Raw genomic sequence first — 24,781 nt, 5'->3', positions numbered from 1 at the left:
CGCCCATGCTAGCTGGCTTCAAGCCAGACCAACCCTGTATTGAAAGAAAAAAATCGAATAATATACATTAGTAGCTTTATGACACGAATGATTGAAAACAGCGTCCGAGCCCATGCACGAAAACGATTCAATTCAGCGCTTACAGGACAGAGCATGCGCAGTGCCGCAAATTTTATACCTTTCAACATCGCACAAGGTTTTCATTTTTAATGGCACATTTCCGAATGAACAGAATCGCGCCCTGTTCCACAAGTTCACACCGCTCAACGCCCTGTCACCCGAAATCATATTCTCCACCACCTGTGGGTGTCCACCTGACATTCGGCCAATGAAATGCCAGAGAGTTGACACGTAAAGTCACCCTCTCTCGCCACAAATGATGCCTGACGCGCTGAGCATGTCGAGCATTTCCCTTTTTAATTCTACATTAGACAGAAGTAAGAAGAATGAGAGCTGATTAAAATACGGAACATTTTAAAGCGCTTGAGAGGATGCACATTTTTTTTTACAAAATTATGTTCGCTGGAATTTTACAGCACAATTCACAAAAAGAAACTGGAGTTGGATTTTTAGCTGCAGTAATTGGCGTCATTTGCACCGAGTCCAATCCGCATTCTTATTTTCAATGTGGATGACATCACCCTTTCCCACCGACAAGAACCAATGAGATCGTTTTATTAACCCTAAATCCATCCCCTTCAATTTGGAACCTCCCGCTGTCATTCCTGCAACTCAGTGCGGGCTCCTTAATTAACGTTATCTTCAACAAGTTCAGGACTTAGTGCAGAAACTAGTGGAGGGAAAACTGTGAAACAGCGAGTAAGTTGGTGGCAGTGAGAAGATTGATGAAGAGGAAGCAAAGTGAGGGAGTCGTTCTGCGGGTGTTGGAAATGTTCTGCAGAGGGCGGATTTGTTTTGAATAGAATGAAAAATAAAAGAAAGGGAGAGTGAAATGTCTGTTGTGAGACATTGAAGAGTACTGTGTGAATAATGGCACTGGGCGCCCGGATAGCTCAGTCGGTAGAGCATCAGACTTTTAATCTGAGGGTCCAGGGTTCAAGTCCCTGTTCGGGCGTTGCTGTTTAGCCTGTCAGCCTCAAGTGTGTCTGAAAGGACACAGTATTGTTGGGAACTCACTCCAAATGCGACTATCCAGCGTGTGGTTTGCCCGTGTTCTGTTCAATCTAGGAGTTTTCTTACCTGAAGGCTCATAGGGACTCGAATCGTTAACTCTGTTTCTCTATCCTCAGATGCTGACAGACATGCTGAGTTTCACCAGCATTTTCTCTTTTAGTGGGGTTTGATCAACTCAGCATTTACCATAGGCTGTGTCATAATAATTGACCATGTTTTCGGCCACCAGTGAGACCCGCCGAGTTTTCTTCCTGACCCTAACTGAGTCAGAAGTGGCTTCAGAGTTTCAACCATTAAGTTTCAAACCTAGTCTCGGTTTGAGTCGTTCCAATGGTTTTCTCTCTCTTTCAGGATGTTCGACATTTTCCCGCTATTGTCTTTTTTTTTACTGCTTTTAGACTTGGCCCTTGATTGCCCGAGATATTCCCATTCTTCAGGCTCGGGGAAAGGGAGCTTTCTTGGTATTTAATCTTTATTACACTACAGAGACCGTGATAGGTCCAAACATTATGCCCCTGAGGCTAATAGGAAGAAGCATTATGCAAATTGTGCTCCTAATTAACTCATGAAAAAGCGGAATGGTGCTGCTGAATCTGCAATTCTTCCAACCCAGGTCAATACAATCTTGGCGTTGCTCTGATGATTGTCTGTAAGAATGTCAGAAACAGGGGCTGGAGAAGCATCCACCGGCCTTCAGGACTGTTGCAACGTTTAATATGGTCATGGCTCAACTTATCTGTGAATGTCACCTTCCTGAACTATCCGCATGTCCCTTTCTCCTGACAGGACACCGAAAAATATCCAAATCTGTCCCGAATACAATCAGCGCAGTTCCCCCATGTCTAGAATTCAAAATCTGCAAAGCCCTTGAATGAAAAGAAATAAATCAATCGCAGCAACACTTCGACACCCTTCGAATGACATTTTAAAAAATATCTGAACATGTACTTTGAGAAATCCAAGCATCAGATTCTTAAGGCGCCATCTTCCAATTGAGACTCCTGCCAGAACTGGGAGTTGAACCCTCGACCCTCAGATTAGCAGTCTGGTGCTCTACTGACTGCGCAACCAGGGATTCCTGCACAAGTACCTCACTCTTCTGAATTCTGGGCATAGGAGAATTGCGGATGCTCACTGATTCTTTTCAAGTCAGTGAGGGTATTTCCCTGGGTTCTGTCAGATCAGAGGGATATGAAGACTGATCAAGAATGTGCAATTGAGACAGAGGATGATTGATGAACATATTGAATGTAGGAGCAGTCCTGAAGGCCAGGTGAGGCTACTCCTGCTCCCATTTCTGATATTCTCAGAGACACTCATGGAGCAACAAGTGGGATGATGTTGATCTGGGGTGGAAGGAGTGCAGATTCAGCAGGAGCTTTCCGCTTTGTAATGGGTTAATTCGCCGGAAAGTTAGCAAATCGCCTCCTGTTGTCTCCATTATGTTAAAGTGCAGAGTAGGCTGTCGGAGATATCCGTAGTGTTGAAATGGCTAAACATGCAGAAAGTATTTCAGCTTGTTAAAATATGGGGTCACCCATTTCAGAACAGAGAAGAGGAGAATTTTTCTCCCTCTGGGGGTTGTGCAACTTTGGAATCTCTGCCTCAGAAGGGCAGGGGTCAATTAATATTTTTAAGGCAAAAGGAGATAGATTCTTGTAAAAAAGCAAAACACTGCGGATGTTGGAAATCTGAATCGAAAACAGAAAATGCTGGTAAAACTCAGCAGGTCTAACAGCATCTGTGGAGAGAAAAACAGAGTGAATGTTTGGAGTCTGTATGACTCTTCTTCAGAGTAGATCGATTCATCTTAGGAAGGGAATCAATGGTTACTGCGAGTTTGGAGGGGAGATTGGATTGTGGAACTGAAAACACAAACAGGTCAGAGCCATGATGGTATTAAATGGGGAGTAGGCTCGAGGGGCCGAATGGTCTACTTCTGCTCGTATTTCTTATGTGGTGAACAATGGGAAGATCTCGGCCAATCAGTGGCCAAGTTAGGATTTAATTTTATGTGTCAGAAAGGGTCGCCAGAAATAATCAACATGGTTTACAAATAAAGGATAAAAGCTATGCTTTCTGTGATTAAAACCACCATGTCCATCCACAAACATGTCAATTCTTTACACGGTTAAAAATAAACCGCCACTTGTGCCTCTTCTCCCTTGACTTGTTTCCTTCCATCGGCTCCCTCAATACACCATTGGTGATATTTAGAGTTCATGGTTTAAAAGTGCCTGTTTAAAAACTGAGACCTGGAAAGCCAATCTCCGCCGGGCCGTTATCCCCATATCCCACCGAGGTCTTCACTTGGAACCACCAGTGTTCTGAACACCAGGCAGTCTGGCGTAGTCTCTTCCATTCACAAATCAGTGAAAATGAGGTCCGGACAAACAGGGAAAAATAATAAACAGCAGGAAGGTGTGAGTTACCTTTCAGCCCTTGTGCTTAAATGCTACTGGTGGGTTTAACCCTGTCCCTGACCTACAGCCCCAAGGAACACATTGGGTTGCGAGAGCGAGTTCCCACACGGAAGGATTGAATGATTAATATTATTAAACATGCTGCTCAGGGAAGCGTGGGGAAGGGGACAATGTCCAGTCTTTTAATTGACACCTTGCCCAGTCCAGTCTGTTTATTACCTAGAAGGTTACAGTTCCCACAATTTAGAAAGTTACTCAGAATTCGCTTCCATCCTTTCAGGGCGACGGGAACACACTTTCTCTCAACCAACTCACAACATGAAAATGACATCGATTTCGCCATCACTTACCTTAATGTACTGAACCGACACTTACCGCCCTCCAATGTCCAGAATTCAAAAGATTCGCAAGCATCTGTGCGCTCGGACAGCCGCTTTCAATCAAAATTCTCACCCAATTTGTCATCGAGTACACCTCTTTGCCTATACCCCTCTCCCCACCTCACCCCACCCCCTCCTCTCCCTCTCACCCTCTCTCCTCGCCCTCCCCCTCTCTCCTCTCCTGTTGCTTCCGTCTCCCCGACCCCTCTCCCCCGTACCCTCCCTCTCACACTCTAACCTCCCACTTTCCCTCTCCCCTCTCCTGTTCCCTCCCTCTCCCCTTCCCCTTCCACACATCCACCTCTCCAAAGCCACTCCCACTCTGCACCTCTCCCTCCCACTCACCCCCTCAACCTCACCTCTTCCCCTTCTTCCCCTCCCCCTCTCTCTCCACCCCTGGTTTGGTGCCCCGATATTCATGGATACAATGGGGGAAATTGCATTCTGATGCTTCAGCCTAACATCAGAGCCCGTTCAGTGGTGAGGAGATGCCGAGAGCCCCAAAATCTATCTCAGATTGATTGGTTTCACCATCGCAGCGAAGGGGAGAGTATCAGCAGTTATGGTGTAAATTTCCACCCGATAGAAACCTTCAAGACTGTGTGGTCAGTGCAGGGAAATGCAAGATCAACATAGTCCAGGGTAAATTTCAGCGCTGAGTTTACCTGGTGGGACTGCAGCGGTTCAAGAAGGTGGCTCACCAGCAGATTCCCAAAGGGGGAACTATTGATGCGCAATTAATGCTGGCCCAGCCAGCGAAGCCCACATCCCGTGAAGAAACGTAATAGTCTTCCTGATGTACAGGAGTAAGGAGCCTTCCTGAACGTCCAGGTGGTGGCGGGAACTGAGACCAAAGCCCCCCTCCACAAGCAAGGACTGAATGATCAACCCGTCAGATACGAGGGGAGGTGGGGACACTAATACATGAAGGTTTTGTATTTCCAAATCGAATAACTGCCCTGCAATATCTCATCGCCACAACTTAGAGAGTGACACAGAATTCGCCTTCTTGCTTTCAAGGCGGGTGACATCACACTTTCCCGCCACTAAGAACAAATGAAGTCGTTGTCCTCACCCGCAATTGGACGCCCACACCCCACCCCCCACAAACCCCACCCCCCCACGCCGTCGATATGTAACTTCCCGCTGTCATTCTTGTAACTGAATGTCTCTCCTGAGCCAACCTCAGCATTCAGAACTTTGAGGGGCCCATTGCAGGATTTTGGGGAGCCGGTGGTCTCGTGGTCATCCAGAGGCTCAGGTTATCGATTTGGGGACCCGAGTTCATCAGATGTTGGAATTTGAGGTCAATAAATATCTGGAATTAAAGATCTATGATGGCCATCAAACCAGTGTCATGAAACCCATTTGGTGCGCTGATGCCCTTTCAGGAAGGAAACCTGCTGTCCTCACCTGGTTTGTCCAACATGTGACTCCCATGAGAAATGTGGTTGACTCTTAAAAATGATCCCTGACAACAGTTGGGCTATAAATGCCGAACTAGCCAGTGGCAGCCAACATTTATCTAACAAATGCAATGAACAGTTGCCACATCACTCCTTGCCACGGTGACATATCGTAGCAGTTTGTGTCAGTGAGTCAACTGATGAAAGAGAGGACAAGGGGAGGGAGTGGGGCTGTGGGTGTTGGAAATGTCCTGTGGAGGGCGGGTTTGATAGAAATGGAAAATGCGACTCACAGTGAAAGCATGCAGTGAATTATACATGGATCACAATTGTATTGAAGCACCTCAGAGTCCCATTTGGTCTATGTCGATGACTTGAATACCATTGCACTGTCTGTAATGACCGTGTTCTAATGTCTGTAATTTCCAGTGATTCTACTGAAGCTCCTCATGTTCTCTGTGGAAACCTGGAATCTGATTGCACTTTTTGTAATGGCCTCTTTGAAACGTTTTGCAATGTTCTTTTAGATATTTTATGAATAAAGCCTATTATTAACAATGTAATAATAGAGTATAAATAATATGAAGCATATATCTGTTGGAAGACATTGAGATCTTTCTGTGAAAGCGTGTTTTGCACGCCCATATATCTCAATCGGTAGAGCGTCAAACATTCAACCTAAGAGGCCAGGGTTCAAGTTCCTTTTCCCGCGTTGAATGTCTAAAGCTGCCCGCAGATGAGGAAGAGATTGGTAATGAGCTTTCTGGTTTGTGGTCAGTTTCCAAATCGTCTCGATTTGCCGCAAGTTCCTTTGGTTCAAACATTTTTTTTTTTCAGAATGTAGTTATACATTTCCAGCTAGACTTTTTTATTTTAAAAAATCCGCTTCCTGACTTGGCTCTTGATTGGCCTAGATATTCTCATTCTTCGGGCCAGAGAAAAAAGTATCTGTTGTGATGATGGGTGTTATTTTGTTTAGATGTTTTTGGGAATATAGTGGTATTCAGTAAGGAAGGTTTTGTATCTAAAAACAAAAAGACTGCGGATGCTGGAAATCCAAAACAAAAACAGAATTACCTGCAAAAACTCAGCAGGTCTGGCAGCATCGGCGGAGAAGAAAAGAGTTGACGTTTCGAGTCCTCATGACCCTTCGACAGAACAGTCTTCCAACAGATATATGCTTCATATTATTTATACTCTATTATTACATTGTTAATGATAGGCTTTATTCATAAAATATCTAAAAGAACGTTGCAAAACGTTTCTGTCGAAGGGTCATGAGGACTCGAAACGTCAACTCTTTTCTTCTCCGCCGATGCTGCCAGACCTGCTGAGCTTTTCCAGGTAATTCTGTTTTTGTTAAGGTTTTGTATCTATTTGTCTGTGTGTGTGTGTGTGTGTGTGTGTGTGCGTGTATGTAAAGGTGTTAGTTTCATGCATTTGTCATGAGAGGTTGGATTTACAAGTAAATCGGTTGGATTTAAAATATACTTTATGAGGTAAGTGGAGATTTGGTTTTTCAGCTGCTGACTTCCAAAGGGAAGTTTAGGAGTGACAAGGAACTTTTAGAACTTGCAAAGTTTTCTCAGGTAAAAATGGGGAAGATATATTAAATTATTTTCACAAAAAGTAGAGGCATTAGGAGAACATAGATTTTAATATTTGGAGAATTAGGATTTCCTGCTTAGTAGACAGGCATTTTAACCAACGAATCCATGGCTCTGACAGCACTGAGACACTTCTAAATCCAAACTTATTACTTGCATTCGTGAAATTGTCATCACGTATTATTTGGAATTATTGACACATGGTGAGGACTTTCTAACAGTTCCAATGGTATGACCCAGTTGATACAGCTGAGTTATTTAAAATCCCAGAAGAAAACTTTAAACTACTATATATTATAGTCATAATATATCATAACCTATATTTTAAAGTGGTATGTTTAGAGGCAACTCTTAATTCAGTGACTAGGCCACCAGCTCTCGAGAGATTTTTATATTAAACTCAATGAAACTACTTAATAAGTTGCAGCACATTAAACACATCCACATGGCTACATATTAATATTGTCATAACTTTTAACAAATTCCCAAACTAATCTCTATTAAGGCAACAGCAACCCTAAGCTTTAGGCAGGCACCAGATAAAGCATTTTCACCTTACAAATTCAAAATACAGGCTTTGATCTTATATTACCTGTACCCTGCGCACACAAGACTGCTGCCTGTTATAGCCAGCACATCTCATTGAATGTAAATTCTCATTGCATCACCAGCCCCTTTGAACTCCACCCCCTCTAGAGATAAATCCCCTTTCATAGCACCAATTTTATCACTAATATAAACATTTTGCTTGGTCTCTGCTAGCTAGATGCCATATTTTACTCCCGTTCTTGAATGCTCCATTCAACAAAATGCAAATGCTCTCTAATTCTCTTATATCTCAAAACTAGTAAACATCGAAACATCCAGACTAACCGGCTTTAAGCCAATTGAGACAGACCCACAGGCTCACACTGTATTTTTTTAAATCCAATAACATACATTAATAGCTTTATGACACGAATCATTGAATACGGCGACCGAGCCTATACACGAAAAGTATTCAATTCAACGCTAACAGGACAGAGCATGCGCAGTACCGCCAATTGCATACCTTTCAAATTCGCACACGGGTATCATTTTTAATGGCACATTTCCGTGTTGACGAAATCGCGCCCTAATGCACCAGTTCACACCTCTCGACGCCCTGTCACCCGACATCATATTCTCCACCACCTGTGCCTGTCCGCCTGACACTCGGCCAATGAAAGGCCGGAGAGTTGACGCCTAAAGTCACCCTCTCTCGCCACAAATAACGCCTGACGCGCTGAGCATGTCGATAATTTCACTTTTTTATTGTACATTACATAGAGCTAAGAAGAATGAAAGTGGATTGAAGCACATAACAATTTAAAGCGCTTGAGAGGATGCACTTTTTACACGAATAAAGCTCCCGGGAAACGTACCAAACATTCCACAAAAAGAAGCTGGAATTGGATTTTCGGTTGCAGAAAATGACGTCATTTACACCGAATCCGCATTCTTGTTTTCAAAGTAGATGACATCACACGTTCCCACCGCCGAGAACAAATAGGATCGTTTTCTTATCCCTAAATTCACCTCCGTCAATTTGGAACCTCCCGCTCTCGTTCCTGCAACTCAATGAGGGCTCTCTAATTAACATGATCTTCAACATATTTAGCACCCGGTGTAGAAACTAGGAGGAAGGAAGAGTGGTGACATCACGCGACATTGTGAAATAACGAGTACTTGGTGGCAGTGAGAAGATTAATGAAGAGGAAGCCAGGTGAGGAAGTCGACCTGCGGGTGTTGGAAATGTTCTGCAGAAGGCGGATTTGTTTGAAATGGAATGAAAAGTCAAAGAGTTGGAGAATGGAATTCGTGATGTGAGACATCGAAGTACGCTTTGTCAACACACCTGCTTGTGTCCGGATAGTTCAGTTGGTCGAGTATCTGACTTTTAATCTGAGGATCCAAGGTTCAAGTCCCTGTTCGGGTGACGCTGTTTAGCCTGTGAACATCAAGTCCGCCTGAGAGTGTCAAACCTAAACGGCGCTCATTTAGAATGGGTGTGTCCAGTGTGTGCTTTGCCAGGATTCTGTTATATCCATGTGTTTTCCCCTCTGAAGAAGTGTCAAAGGGACTGAAAACGTTAGCTCTGTTTCCCTCTCCACAGATGCTACCAGACCTGCTGAGTTTTTCCTGCATTTTCTGTTTACTACTGAAACGAAAGCCCGCATCTCGTAATTGCAATAATGTATTATGACAGTTGTTTCAACTTTTCCTCTGGCATTTGAACAAATCAGCATTTTCCATCGGCTGTGTCATAATAATTGACCAAGGTTACGGCCACCCGTAAGACCCTGAAAAACAAATATGTTTTGTTCCTGTTCCGAGTTTTCTTCCTGACCCTAACAGATTCAGAAGTGGCTTCAGAGTCAAACTCTTTACAGCTTGTCTCGGTTTGAATAGCTTCAATGGTTTGCTCTCTCATTCAGAATGTTGTTAGACATTTCCCGCTCGCGCTTTTTCTTACTGCTTTTAGACTTGGCTTTTGATTGGCCGAGATATTCCCATTCTTCAGGCTCGTGGAAACGGAGGTTTCTCGGTACTTAACCTTTATTACACTAAAAAGACAGCGACAGGTGCAATCATTATCCGTCTGAGGCCAACAGGAGGAAGCATTATGCAAATTGTGCTCCTAATTAACCCATTGAAAAGCGGAATGGTGCAGCTGAATCTGCAATTCTTCCACCCCAGGTCAATACAATCCTGGTATTGCTCTGATGAGTGTCTGTAAGAATATCAGAAACAGGGGCAGGAGAAGCATCCACCGGCCTTCAGGACTGTTCCAACTTTTAATATGGTCATGGCTCAACCTGTCTGTAAATGTCACCTTTCTGAACTCTCCTCATGTCCCTTTGTTATGACAGTACACAGACCAATATCCTAATCTGTCCTGAATAGAATCAGTGCAGTTCCCCCGTGTCTAGAATTCCAAACCTACAAAAGCCCTTGAATGAAGAGATTTTGGAAGGTAAGTTGATGAAAGGACAGTCGCTGGGGACCGTGGCACTGGCTGTCAGAGTCTCAGGAAAAAGGCGTCGGCCATTATCACCGAGACTAGGAAAATGTTTTCATTCAAAGTCTTGTGAACCTTCTGAATTCTAGACAGGGGAGAACAATGGAGATTACAATGCTGATTACAATGGAGACTCAGGTCGATATTTCAGAGCCAATGGGCATGAGGACAGTTCAGGAAGGGGACATTGAGGTAGGAGATACACTATGACCATATTAAATGTTGGAGCATCCCTGAAAGGGCAGCATATGCTGCTCATGCTCCTGTGTCTGAAATTCTTACACACACGGATCAGAACAGCAAACAGGTTTACAATGACCTCGGAGGTGAGGGAGAGCAAATTCCGATTTTCAGTCGATTAATCGGGAATATAATTTGCAAACTGCGGGCTCTGATTGTCTGGAATGTGTTAAAATGAAGAGCAGACTGATGGAGATGCCTTTGGTGTTAAAGTTGTGAAATGGGGAGAAACTTATTCAGCCTGTCCTGTAGAAAGGTCTGGACCAATCAATGCTCCAGTAAGGGCGCAGTGTTTACAAAAATATCTCGCCGTGAATTTACAAGGAATTGGCAGAAATAAATCAACCGTAGCAACACTTCAACACCCTTCAACTGACATTTTAAAGGATGCCCAAAACCTGTACTCTGAGGTATCAGATGCTTAAATGCCAATCTTACAAGGGAGATGGACTACCGCCCGAACAGGGACTTGAAGCCTGGACCCTCAGATTAAAAGGCTGATGTTCCACTGACTGAGGTATCCGGGATACATGGAGCAGATGCGCAATCTTCTGCATTCTGGGTACGGGAGAACTGCGGATACTCCCTGATGCTCCCATCACCACCCCCACCACCCCCCCGCTGCACCTCCCCACCACCACCACCACCACCACCCCCCAACCCCCCCCCACCCCCCGCCCCCCCCACCCCCCCCCCCCACCTCCTGCTCCGTCGATTTGTGACTTCCCGCTGTCATTCCTGGAACTGAATGTCCCTCCTGAAGTAACCTCAGCCTTCAAAACATTGAGGGGCTCAGTGCAGGATTTTGGAGAGCTGGTGGTCTCGTGGTACTGCGACAAGACTGGTCATCCAGAGGCCCAGGTTATCGATTTGGGGACCCGAGTTCATCATATGTTGGAATTTGAGGTCAATCAACACCTGGAATTAAAAATCTAATGACGACCATCAAACCAGTGCCATGAAACCCATTTGGTGCGCTGATGCCCCTTTGGGAAGCAAACTGCTGTCCTCACCTGGTTTGTCCGACGTGTGGCTCCCATGAGAAATGTGGTTGATTCTGAGAAATGCTCCCTGACCACAGGTGGGCTATAAATGCCGAACTAGTCAGTGGCAGCCAACATTTATCTCACAAATGCAATAAACAGTTGCCACATCACACGCTGCCACAGTGACATATCATAGCAGTTGGTGTCAGCGAAAGAGAGGACGAGGGGAGGGAGTGGGGCTGTGGGTGTTGGAAATGTCCTGTGGAGGGCGGGTTTATAAGAAATGGAGAATGTGAGTCAGAGTGAAAGCATGCAGTGAATTATTAATGTATCACAATTGTATTGAAGCGCCTCAGAGTGCAATTTGGTCTATGTTGATGACTTGAATACCATTGCACTGTCTGTAATGATGGTGTTGAAATGTCTGTAATGTTCATTGATTGTATTGAAGCTCCTCATGTTCTCTGTGGAAATCTGGAATCTGATTGCATTTTTTTAATGGCCGCTTTGAAACGTTTTGCAATGTTCTTTCAGATATTTTATGAATAAAGCCTATCATTAACAATGTAAGTTACAGAGTATAAATGAGATGAAGCATATATCTGTTGGAAGACATTGAATTTCACTGTGTGAAAGCATGTTTTGCAAGCCCATATATCTCAATCAGTAGAGCGTCAAACGTTCAACCCGAGAGGCCAGAGTTCAAGTTCCTTTTCCTGTGTTGAATGTGTAAAGCTGCCCTCAGATGAGGAAGAGATTGGTAATGAGCATTCTGGTTTGTGTTCAGTTTCCAAATCGTCTCGCTTTGCCACAATTTCCTTTGGTTCAATCTTTTTTTTTCAGCATATAGTTATACATTTCCAGCTAGACTTTTACCTTTTTTAAAAACGCTTCCTGACTTGGATCTTGATTGGCCTCGATATTCTCATTCTTCAGGCCAGAGAAAAAATTATCTGTTGTGATGATGGGTGTTATTTTGTTTAGATGTTTTTTGGGAATATGGTGGTATTCTGTAAGGAAGGTTGTGTATCTATGTTTGTGTGTTTGTGTGTGTGTGTGTTTGTAAAGTTGTTAGTTTCATGCTTTTGTCATGAGAGGTTCTGGTGAGGTTGGATTTACAAGTAAATCGGCTGGATTTTAAATATACTTTATGAGGTAAGTGGAGACTTGGTTTTACAACTGCTGACTTTCAAAGGGAAGTTTATAAGTGACAAGGGACTTTTAGAACTTGCAAAGGTTTCTCAGGTAAAAATGGGGAAGATATATTAAATTATTATCACACAAAGTAGAGGCATTAGGAGAACATAGATTTTGATAATAGGAGAATTAGGATTTCCTGTTTAGAAGACAGGCATTTTAACCAACTAAGTCACGGCTCTGAAGCACTGAGACAATTCTAAATCCAAACTTATTACTTGCATTAATGAATTTTTCTACACGCATTATTTGGAATTATTGACACATGGTGAGGACTTTCTAACAGTTCGAATGTTATGACCCAGTTCATACAGCTGAGTTATTTAAAATCCCAGAGGAAAACTTTAAACTACTATATATTTTAGTCATAATATATCATAACCTATATTTTAAAGTGGTATGTTTGAGAGGCAACTCTTAATACAGTGACCAGGCCACCAGTCTCGAGAGGTTTTTGTATTAAACTCAATGAAACTACTTATTAAGTTGCAGCACATTAAACACATCCACATGGCTACATATTAATACTGTCATAACCTTTAACAAATTCCCAAACTAATCTCTATTAAGGCAACAGCAACACATAAGATTTTAGCAGGCACTAGGTAAAGCATTTTCACCTTACAAATTCAAAATATAGGCATTGATCTTATATTGCCTCTGCCCTGCACACACAAAATTGCTGCCTGTTATAGCCTCTGTTAAGGTCTCTGCTAGCTAGATGCCATATTTTACTCCCGTTCTTGATCGCTCCATTCAACAAAATGCAAATACTCTCTAATTCTCTTATATCACAAAACTAGTAAACATCGAAACATTCAGACTATCTGGCTTTAAGCCAATTGAGACAGACCCACAGGCTCACACTGTATTTTTTGTTAAATCCAATAATATACATCAATAGCTTTATGACACGAATCAATGAAAACAGCGTCCGAGCCCATACACGAAAACTATTCCATTCAGCGCCTACAGGACAGACCATGCGCAGTGCCGCCAATTGGATACCTTTCAAAATCGCACATGGATATCATTTTTAATGGCACATTTCCGTGTTGACGAAATCGCGCCCTGCTGCACCAGTTCACACTTCTCAACGCCCTGTCACCCGACGTCATATTCTGCACCACCTGTGCCGGTCCGTCTAACACTCGGCCAATGAAAGGCCGGAGAGGTGACACGTGAAGTCCCCCTCTATCGCCACAAATTACGCCTGACGCGCTGAGCATCTCGATAATTTCTCTTTTTTATTGTACATTACATAGAACTAAGAAGAATGAAAGTGGATTGAAGCACATAACAATTTAAAGCGCTTGAGAGGATGCACTTTTTACACGAATAAAGCTCGCTGGAAATGTACCAAATATTCCACAAAATTAAGCTGGAGTTGGATTTTCGACTGCAGAATATGACGTCATTTACACCGAATCCGCATTCTTGCTTTCAAAGTGGATGACATCACACTTTCCCACCGCCAAGAACAAATGGGATCGTTTTCTTATCCCTAAAATAATCTCCGTCAATTTGGAACCTCCCGCTGTCATTCCTGCAACTCAATGCGGGCTCTTTAATTAACATTATCGTCAACATGTTTAGGACCCGGTATAGAAACTAGGAGGATGGAAGAATGGTCACATTACACGACATTGTGAAATAACGAGTACTTGATGGCAGTCAGCAGATTGATGAAGAGGAAGCCAAGTGAGGGAGTCGGCCTGCGGGTGTTGGAAATGTTCTGCAGACGGCGGATTTGTTTGAAATGGAATGAAATGTCAAAGAAAGGGAGACTGAAATTCCTGTTGTGAGACATTGAAGAGCGCGGTGTCTGAGTAATCTTGTGAACCTTCTGAATTCTAGACAGGTGAGAACCGCACATGCTCAGTGATTACAATGGAGACTGAGGTCGATATTTCAGAGTAAATGGGCATGAGGAAAGTTCAGGAAGGGGATATTAAGATAGGAGATGCACTTTGACCATATTAAATGTTGGAGCAGCCCTGAAGGGGCAGCAGATGCTGCTCCAGCTCCTGTGTCTGAAATTCTGACACACACGGATCAGAACAACGAACAGGTTTACAATGACCTCGGAGCGAAGGGAGAGAAAATTCCGATTGTGAGTGGATTAATCGAGAATATAACTTGCAAACTGCGGGCTCCGGTTGTCTGGAATGTGTTAAAATGAAGAGCAGACTGATGGAGATGTCTTTGGTGTTAAAGTTGTGAAACGGGGAGAAACTTATTCAGCCTGTCCTGTCGAACAGAAAGCTCTGGACCAATCAAGGGTCCAGTCAGGGCGCAGTGTGTTCAAAAATATCTCGCTATAATATTACAAGGAATTGGCAGAAATACATCAACCGTAGAAACACTTTCACACCCTTAAACCGACATTTTAAAGGATGCCGCAAACCTGCACTTTGAGGCAAGATGATCTTAGAGGTATCAGATGCTTAAATTTCTATCTTTCAAGTGAGACGGACTCGCGCCCGAACAGGGACTTGAACCGTGGACTCTCAGATTAAAAGTCTGATGTTCTACCGACTGAGCAATCCGGGCCTCACGCAGAAGTCGCTCAATCTTCTAAATTCTGGGCACGGAAGAATTGCGGATGCTCGCTGATTATATTCAAGTCAGTGCGGGTATTTCCCCGGGTTGTGTCAGATCAGAGGGATATGGAGACTGATGAAGAAAGTACATTTGAGACAGAGGATGATTCACGAAGATATTGAATGTAGGAGCAGTCCTGAAGGCCAGGAGAGGCTACTCCTGCTCCCATTTCTGATATTCTCAGAGACACTCATCAGAGCAACAAGCGGGATGATGTTTACCTGGGGTGGAAAGAATGCAGATTCAGCAGCAGCTTTCCGCTTTATAATCGGTTAATTCGCCGGACAGTTTGCAAATCGCGGCCTCCTGTAGTCTCCAGTATGTTAAAATGAAGAGTATGCTGTCGGAGATATCCACAATGTTAAACAGGTAAAATATGAAAAAATTATTTCAGCTTGTTAAAATCTGGGGTCGCCCTTTTTCAGAGAAGAGGGGAATATTTTTCTGTCTGAGGTTTGTGCAACTTTGGAAATCTCTGCCTCAGAAGACGCTCGGGGTGGAGGATCAATGAATATTTTTAAGGCGGAGGGAGATAGGTTGTTGTATAAAAGCAAAACACTGCGGATGTTGGAAATCTGAAACAAAAACAGAAAATGCTGGAAAAGCTCAGCAGGTCTAACAGCATTTGTGGAGAGAAAAACAGGGTTAAAGTTTCAAGTTCTTTTGACTCTTCTTCAGAGTAGATAGATTCATGTTACGAAGGGAATCAATGGATACGGGGAGTTCAGAGGGGAGATGGGATCGTAGAATTCAAAACACAAACAGATCAGAGCCATGATCGTATTGAATGGGGGACCAGGCTCGAGGGGCCGAATCGTCTACTTCTGCTCCTATTTCGTATGTCCTGAAGAATGGGAAAATCTCGGCCAATCAATGGCCAAGTCAGGATGCACATTTATCTGTCAGAAGGGCTCGCCGGAAATAATCAACACGGTTCTCAAAAAATGGTTCCGGAGTATGAGGTGGGAGAAGTGGATCAAGCATTGGTAAGTGATCATTCAGAGGGCAACGATTGTGGTCTCTTAAGTTTTAGGTTGGCTACGGAAGGAGACAAAGAGCAATGCAAAGTATGATTTGACCACTGGTGGAATGCCAACTGAAATGTGGTAAGAATGGGTCTGGCCCAGATAAATAGGAAACAACAATAAGCTGGTAACACAATAAGCTGGTAAATGGTAACACAACAGTGGTCTGCATTTAAAGATGAGATACTCCAAGTGCAATCAAGGCACATTCCCAACAAAGGGAAAGGCAGGTAAAATAAGCACAGAGATTTTTGAATGTGAATGTGTTAGAGATTGAGAGTAAGCAGAAATAGTGTGTTAACATCTGTTGTCAGGTAGATACCGTGACCAGGAATCGGGCTGAGTATTGCAGGTTCAAAGAGGAACTGAAAAAGCAAATATGAGAAGCAAACAGAGAGTATGAGAAGTGACTGGCAGCTAACACAAAATGGAATCCAATGGTCCACTGCAGGCATAATAACAGGAAACGGGTGGTTAAAGGATGAGTGGGGTTGATTTGGAAAATTATCCATGGAAACAGGGCCACAGCTAACAGGCATTCAATGAATATTTTGCATCTGTCTTTAGCAAAGGAGAAGATGGTGCCCAGGTCTTGTTAACGAGGCGGTATTTAAAACACTTGAAGTGTTTGACATTTGAAAAGAGGAGGCATGGAGAGCCCTGTCAGTAATTAAAGTTCATAATGAAAAAAGATAGGATCAGTTGTATCCAAGGGTAATGAAGGAAGTGAGAGTGGAAATTGCAGAGGCACTGGTCTGAATTTTGCAATCTCCATGTAGTGGTGCTAAAGGACTTGAGAATAACAAATGCTACCCATGTTTTTCAAAAGCAGGCACGAAGATCAGCCCAGCATTTACAGGCCAGTCAGTTTAACTTCTGCTGTGTGGAGGTTTTAGAAATGATAATTCAAGACAACATGAAGCGTCACTTGGGCAAATGTGGGTTAATTGAGGAAACCAACAAAGAATTGTTTGTTTAGGACAAAACTAAATTGTTTAAACACATTGTCTGACTGTTTTGATAAGGGTAATGCTGTTGATGTAGTCTACATGAACCAAAGGAATGTATTTTATAAAGTGGTGCACAACAGACTTGTGAGCAAAGTCAGAGCCCATGGAATAAGAGGAACAGTTGCAACATTGATATTAAATTGTCTTAGTGACAGGAAACAAAGAGCAGTGATGAACATTTGTTTGCTTTCTGGAGGAAGACTTACATTAGAATTCCCTAGGCATGGGTGTCAGGACCCCTGCTCTTCCGCAATATATGAAAAAGATCTGGACCTATTTGTGCAGGGCTCAATTTCAAAATTTGAAGATGATGCCATATTTGTAAATATGGGGAACCATGAGGAGAATATTGTTGCACTTCAAGAGGATGTGGACAGGTTGCCGTAAGGGGCGGACAAGTGGCAGGTGAAATTTAGTTGAGAGAAGTGTGAAGTGATTCCTTTTGATCAGAATGATGGAGAGAAGCAATATAAAACAAAGGGTATAATTCTGCAGGGTTTGCAGGAGTAGAGGGACCTGGCTGTATATGTGATGAGATCTAGATATGACAGGGGGATTGAGAAAGTGGTTAATAAAGTGCAAAGCATCCTGAGTTTTATCAGTCGGGGCATAGTGTAGGAAGGCAAGTCATATTGTCATATTGTTGCTGCATGACTAATTCAGAGACCCAGGGTAAAGCTCCAGGGAAGCCGGCTTCTAATCCCACCAGGACAGATGGTGGAATTTGAATTAAAGAAAAACAAACTGGAATTTAAAGTCTAATGTTGACCATGAAACCATTGTAAATTGTTGTAAAAACCCCTTTGATTCATTAATGTCCTTTAGGGCTCTGCTGTCCTTACCTGGTCTGGCCTTCATATGACTCCAGATTGTGGTTCACTCTTAAATGCCCTCTGAACAAGAGCAATTAAGGATGGGCAATAAATGCTGGCCTAGCTAGCAACGCCCACATCCCATGAATCAATGCAAAATAAAAACCTGTATAAAACACCAGTTTGGCCTCATTGTGCCCGGTTCTGGGCAGTATACTTTAGGAAGGATATGAAGGTATCAGAGAGAGAGTGCAGAAAAAGATTCACAAGAATGGTTCCAGGGATGAAGAACCTGGGTTACGTAGAAAGATTGGAAATATTAGGACTGTCCTCCTTGGGGAAGAGAATGGTGAAAGATTACATAGAGGCATTCGAAATCCTGAGGTGTCTGGATAGAGAAGATAGGGGGAAACTGTTCCCATTGGTGGAAGGACCAAAAACCAGAGGGCACCGATTTGAGACATTTGGCCAAAGAAGCAACGGGTGACACAAAGAGAAGTTTATCATGCAGCGAGAGGTGAGGATTTGGAATGCACTTCCTAGGATTGTGGTGAAGGCAGACTCAATTGAGGCTTCCTAAGGGGATGGCAGTGACTTGTTCATTGAGAGGGTCCACAAAGTCACAACTGGCTGAATGGGATAGAAGGATAGTCCAGGGAGGTGCAACCAAGATAGAGATGAGCCATTAACTTATTTAATGTTGGAGCAGCCTTGAAGGCTGACAGAGGTTACACCCACTCCTATTTCTTATATTCTTACAAACACGAATCAGAGCAACAGGCATGATTATATAGGCCTAGGATGGAAGGAATGCAGATTCACCAGCAGGATTCTGGGCTTCCATAGGTTAAGTTAGGAGTACAATTTGCAGAATTCAGGTCTCTATTCCTTCAAGTATAACAAAGTGAAGTTTCTACGTTGAACACTAATACCTGTTGGTCCTGTATTTCCAAATCGATTAATTGCCCTGCAATATGTCATCGCCACAACTTAGAGCGTGACACAGAATTCGCCTTCTTCCTGTCACGACGCGTGATGTCACACTTTCCCCGCCACCAAGAACAAATGACGTCGTGGTCCTCACCCGCAATTGGACCCAGCCCCCTTCCCCCCCGCACTCCCCCCCACCCCCAAAACCACCACCCCCCGACCACGTCGATTTGTAACTTCACGCTGTTATTCCTGGAATTTAATGTCGCTCCTGCACTAACCTCAGCCTTCAAAACGTTGAGGGGCTCACTGCAGGATTTTGGGGAGCCAGTGGTCTCGTGGTACTGTGACCAGACTGGTCATCCAGCGGCCCAGGTTATCGATTTGGGGACCAGAGTTCATCAGATGTTGGAATTTAATTTCAATAAATACCTGGAATTAAAAATCTAATGATGACTATCAAACCAGTGTCTTGAAACCCATTTGGTGCGCTGATGCCCTTTCGGGAAGGAAACCTGCTGTCCTCAGCTGGTTTCTCCGACACGTGGCTCCCATGAGAAATGTGGGTGATTCTTAAAAATGCTCCCTGACCACAGGTGGGCTATAAATGCCGAACTAGCCAGAGGCAGCCAACATTTAAAAAACAAATGCAATAAACAGTTGCCACATCACACGCTGCCACGGTGACATATTGTAGCAGTTTGTGTCAGTGAGTTGATTGATGAAAGAGAGGACAAGGGGATGGAGTGGGACTGTGGGTGCTGGAAATGTCCTGTGGAGGGCGGTTTTGTAAGAAATGGAAAATGCGACTCACAGTGGAAGCATGCAGTGAAATATACATGGATCACCGTTGTATTGAAGCGCCTCAGAGTGCAATTTGGTCTATGTCGATGACTTGAATACCATTGCACTGTCTGTAATGACCGTGTTGAAATGTCTGTAATGTCCGTTGATTGTATTGAAGCTCCTCATGTTCTCTGTGGAAATCTGGAATCTGATTGCACTTTTTGTAATGGCCTCTTTGAAACGATTTGTAATGTTCTCTAAGATATTTTATGAATAAAGCCTATCATTAACAATATAAGTAATAGAGTATAAATGAACTGAAGCATATGTCTGTTGAAACACATTGACGACCGCTGTGTGAAAGCATGTTTTGCAAGCCCATATATCTCAATCAGTAGAGCGTCAAACATTCAACCTGAGAGGCCAGGGTTCAAGTTCCTTTTCCTGTGTTGAATGTGTAAAGCTGCCCTCAGATGAGGAAGAGATTGCTAATGAGCATTCTGGTATGTGTTCAGTTTCCAATTCGTCTCGCTTTGCCGCAATTTCCTTTGGTTGAAACATACTTTTTTTCAGAATGTAGTTATACATTTCCAGCTAGACATTTGATTTAAAAAAAAAGTTTCCTGACTTGGCTCTTGATTGGCCTAGATATTCCCATTCTTCAGGCCAGAGAAAAAATTATCTGTTGTGATCATGGGTGATATTTTGTATAAATGTTTTTGGGAATAAGGTGGTATTCTGAAAGGAAGGTTGTGCATCTATGTGTATCTGTGTGTTTGTGTGTGTGTGGGGGGGTATTTAAAGGAGTTAGTTTCATGCATTTGTCATGAGAGGTTCTGGTGAAGTTGGATTTACAACTAAATCGGCTGGATTTAAAATATACTTTATGAGGTAAGTGAAGACTCGGTTTTTTCAGCTGCTGACTTTCAAAGGGAAGTTTAGAAGTGACAAGGGACTTTTAAAACTTGCAAAGGTTTCTCAGGTAAAGATGGGGAAGATATATTAAATTATTTTCACACAAAGTAGAGGCATTAGGAGAACATAGATTTTAATATTTGGAGAGTTAGGATTTCCTGTTTAGTAGACAGGCTTTTTAACCAACTCTGTGCTCTGAATCACTGAGACAATTCTAAATCCAAACTTATTACTTGCATTAATGAATTTTTCTACACGCATTATTTGGAATTATTGACACATGGTGAGGACTTTCTAACAGTTCGAATGCTATGACCTAGTTGATACAGCTGAGTTATTTAACATCCCAGTGGATAACTTTAAACTACTATATATTATAGTCATAATATATCATAACCCATATTTTAAAGTGGTATGTTTGAGAGGCAACTCTTAATTCAGTGACCAGGCCACCAGCTCTCGAGAGGTTTTTATATTAAGCTCAATGAAACTACTTATTAAGTTGCAGCACATTAAACACATCCACATGGCTACATATTAATACTGTCATAACTTTTAACAAATTCCCAAACTAATCTCTATTAAGGAAATAGCAACCCATAAGCTTTAAGCAGGCACCAGGTAAAGCATTTTCATCTTACAAATTCAAAATACAGGCTTTGATCTTATATTGCCTCTGCCCTGCACACACAAGACTGCTCCCTGTTATAGCCAGCACATCTCATTTAATGTAAATTCTCATTGCATCACCATCCGCTTTGAACTCCACCCCCTCTAAAAATAAATCCCCTTTCATAGCACCAATTTTATCACTAATATAAACATTTTGCTTGGTCTCTGCTAGCTAGATGCCATATTTTACTCCCGTTCTTGAACGCTCCATTCAACAAAATACAAATGCTCTCTAATTCTCTTATATCACAAAACTAGTAAACATCGAAACATCCAGACTATCTGGCTTTAAGCCAATTGAGACAGACCCACAGGCTCACACTGTATTTTTTGTTAAATCCAATAACATACAATAATTGCTTCATGACACGAATGATTAAAAACAGCGTCCGAGCCCATACACGAAAACCATTCAATTCAGCGCCTAAAGGACAGAGCATGCGCAGTGCCGCCAATTGGATACCTTTCAAAATTTTTAACGGGTATCATTTTTAATGGCACATCCCCGTGTTGACGAAATCGCGCCCTGCTGCACCAGTTCACACCCCTCAACGCCCTGTCACCCGACGTCATATTCTCCACCACCTGTGCCTGTCCGGCTGACACTCGGCCAATAAAAGGCCGGAGAGGTGATGCGTAAAGTCACCCTCTCTCGCCACAAATGACGCCTGACGCGCTGAGCATGTCGATAATTTCTCTTTTTTATTGTACATTACTTAGAGGTAAGAAGAATGAAAGGGGATTGAAGCACATAACAATTTAAGGCGCTTGAGAGCATGCACTTTTTACACGAATAAAGCTTGCTGGAAATCCACCAAGCATTCCACAAAAAGAAGCTGGAGTTGGATTTTCGGCTGCAGAAAATGACGTCATTTACACCGAATCCGCATTCTTGCTTTCAAAGTGGATGACATCACACTTTCCCACCTCCAAGAACAAATGGGATCGTTTTCTTTTCCCTAAATTCATCTCCGACAATTTGGAACCTCCCGCTGTCATTCCTGCAACTCAATGCGGGCTCTTTAATTAACATTATCTTCAAAATATTTAGGACCCGGTGAAGAAATTTGTAGGAAGGAAGAGTGATCACATCACAGGACATTGTGAAATAACGAGTACTTGGTGGCAGTGAGAAGATTGATGAAGAGGAAGCCAAGTGAGGGAGTCGGCCTGCGGTTGTTGGAAATGTTCTGCAGAAGGCGGATTTGTTTGAAATGGAATGAAAAGTCAAAGAATGGGAGAATGAAATTCCTGTAGTGAGACATTGAAGAGCGCCTTGTCAAAGCACCCGTTGGAACCCCGGGTAGCTCAGTTGGTAGAGCGTCAGACTTTTAATCTGAGGGTCCAGTGTTCAAGTTCCTGTTCGGGTGACGCTGTTTAACTTGTGAACCTCAAATCTGTCTGAAAGGATCAAACCTAAACGGCGCTCATTTTGAATAGGTGTGTCCAGTGTGTGCTTTGCCAGGGCTTTGTTATATCCATGTGTTTTCCCCTCTGAAGAAGTGTCAAAGGGTCTCAAAACGTTAGCTCTGTTTCCCTCTCCACTGATGCTACCAGACCTGCTGAGTTCTTCCTGCATTTTCTGTTTACTACTGAAACGAAAGCCTGCATCTCATTATTGCAATAATGTATTATTACAGTTGTTTCAACTTTTACTCTGGCATTTGAACAACTCAGCATTTACCATCGGCTATGTCATAAATATTGACCAAAGTTACGGCCACCCGAGACCCTGAAAAGCAAATATTTCCCGCCGAGTTTTCTTCCTGACCCTAAGTCATTCAGATGTGGCTTCAGAGTCAAACTCTTTACAGCTTGTCTCGGTTTGAGTAGCGTCAATGGTTTTCTCTCTCTTTCAGAATGTTGTTCGATATTTCCCGCTAGCGTTTTTTCTTACTGCTTTTAGACTTGGCTCTTGATTGGCCGAGATATTCCAATTCTTCAGGCTCGGGGAAAGGGAGCTTTCTCGGTACTTAACCTTTATTACACGAAAGAGACAGCGACAGGTGCAATCATCATCCGTCTGAGTCCAACAGGAAGAAGCATTATGCAAATTGTGCTCCTAATTAACCCATTAAAAAGCGGAATGGTGCTACTGAATCTGCAATTCTTCCGCTCCAGGTCAATACAATCCTGGCGTTGCTCTGATGATAGTAAGAATATCAGAAACAGGGGCAGGAGAAGCATGCACTGGCATTCAGGATTGTTCCAACGTTTAATATGGTCAGGTCTGATTTTGTCTGTAACTGTCATCTTCCTCATGTCCCTTTGTTCTGACAGGACACAGAGAAATATCCAAATCTGTCCTGAATAGAATCAGTGCAGTTCCCCCGTGTCTAGAATTCAAAACCTGCAAAAGCCCTTGAATGAAGAGATTTTGGAAGGTAAGTTGATGAAAGGACAGTCGCTGGGGACTATGGCACGGGCTGTCAGAGTCTCACAACAAGGCGTCGGCCCTTATCACCGAGACGAGCAAAATGTTTTCATCCAAAGTCTTGTGAACCTTCTGAATTCTAGACAGGGGAGAACTGCGCATGCACGCTGATTACAGTCGAAACTGAGGTCGATATTTCAGAGCAAATGGACACGAGGACAGTTCAGGAAGTGGACATTAAGATAGGAGATGCACCATATTAAATGTTGGAGCAGCGCTGAAGGGGCAGCCGATGCTGCTCCTGCTCCTGTGTCTGAAATGCTTACAGACACGGATCAGAACAACAAACAGGTTTACAATGACCTCGGAGCGGAGGGAGAGAAAATTCCGATTGTGAGTGGATTAATCGAGAATATAATTTGCAGACTGCGGGCTCCGATTGTCTGGAATGTGTTAAAATGAATAGCAGACTGATGGAGATGTCTTTGGTGTTAAAGTTGTGAAATGGGGAGAAACTTATTCAACCTGCCCTGTAGAACAGAAAGATCTGGACCAATCAAGGCTCCAGTCAGGGCGCAGGGTGTTTCAAAATATCTCGCTGTAAATTTACAAGGAATTGGCAGAAATAAATCAACCGTAGCAACACTTTGACACCCTTCAACCGACATTTTAAAGGATGCCCCAAACCTGTACTTTGAGGCAAGATGATCCTGGAGGTATCAGCTGCATAAATTTCAGCCTTTCAACTAAGATAGAGTACCGCCCGAACAGGGACTTGAACCCTGGACCCTCAGATTAAAAGTCTGATGCTCTACCGACTGAGCTATCCGGGCTTCATGCAGAAGTGACTCAATATTCTAAATTCTGGGGACGGGAGAACTGCGGATGCTCGCTGATTATATTCAAGTCAGTGCGGGTATTTCCCGGGGTTCTGTCAGATCAGAGGGATATGGAGACTGATGAAGAAGGTGCAATTGAGACAGAGGATGATTCATGAAGATATTGAATGTAGGAGCAGTCCTGAAGGCCAGGAGAGGCTACTCCTGCTCCCATTTCTGATATTCTCAGAGACACTCATCAGAGCAACAAGCTGGCTGATGTTTAGCTGGGGTGGAAAGAGTGCAGATTCAGCAGCAGCTTTCCGCTTTATAATCGGTTAATTCGCCGGACAGTTTGCAAATCGCGGCCTCCTGTTGTCTCCAGTATGTTAAAATGAAGAGTAGGCTGTCGGAGATATCCA

At 43.2% G+C, this 24,781-nt stretch overlaps 4 non-coding genes across 4 annotated transcripts; 2 read left to right on the top strand and 2 right to left on the bottom strand.

Annotated features, from left to right (window-relative positions):
* Positions 1-1,002: 1,002 nt before the first annotated feature.
* Positions 1,003-1,075, top strand: trnak-uuu. Its single transcript has one exon. It is a non-coding gene; the product is annotated as a tRNA-Lys (tRNA).
* A 13,818-nt stretch (positions 1,076-14,893) lies between these two features.
* Positions 14,894-14,966, bottom strand: trnak-uuu. The gene has a single exon. It is a non-coding gene; the product is annotated as a tRNA-Lys (tRNA).
* Positions 14,967-22,464: 7,498 nt separating this feature from the next.
* On the top strand, positions 22,465-22,538 carry trnak-uuu. Its single transcript has one exon. It is a non-coding gene; the product is annotated as a tRNA-Lys (tRNA).
* A 1,763-nt stretch (positions 22,539-24,301) lies between these two features.
* On the bottom strand, positions 24,302-24,374 carry trnak-uuu. The gene has a single exon. It is a non-coding gene; the product is annotated as a tRNA-Lys (tRNA).
* Positions 24,375-24,781: the final 407 nt, after the last annotated feature.

The sequence above is a fragment of the Carcharodon carcharias genome, chromosome 24, assembly GCF_017639515.1.
Source record: "Carcharodon carcharias isolate sCarCar2 chromosome 24, sCarCar2.pri, whole genome shotgun sequence".
Lineage (NCBI taxonomy): Eukaryota > Metazoa > Chordata > Chondrichthyes > Lamniformes > Lamnidae > Carcharodon > Carcharodon carcharias.
The sequence above is the reverse complement of the archived record's forward strand: the minus strand, read 5'-3'. Positions and strand labels throughout refer to the sequence as shown.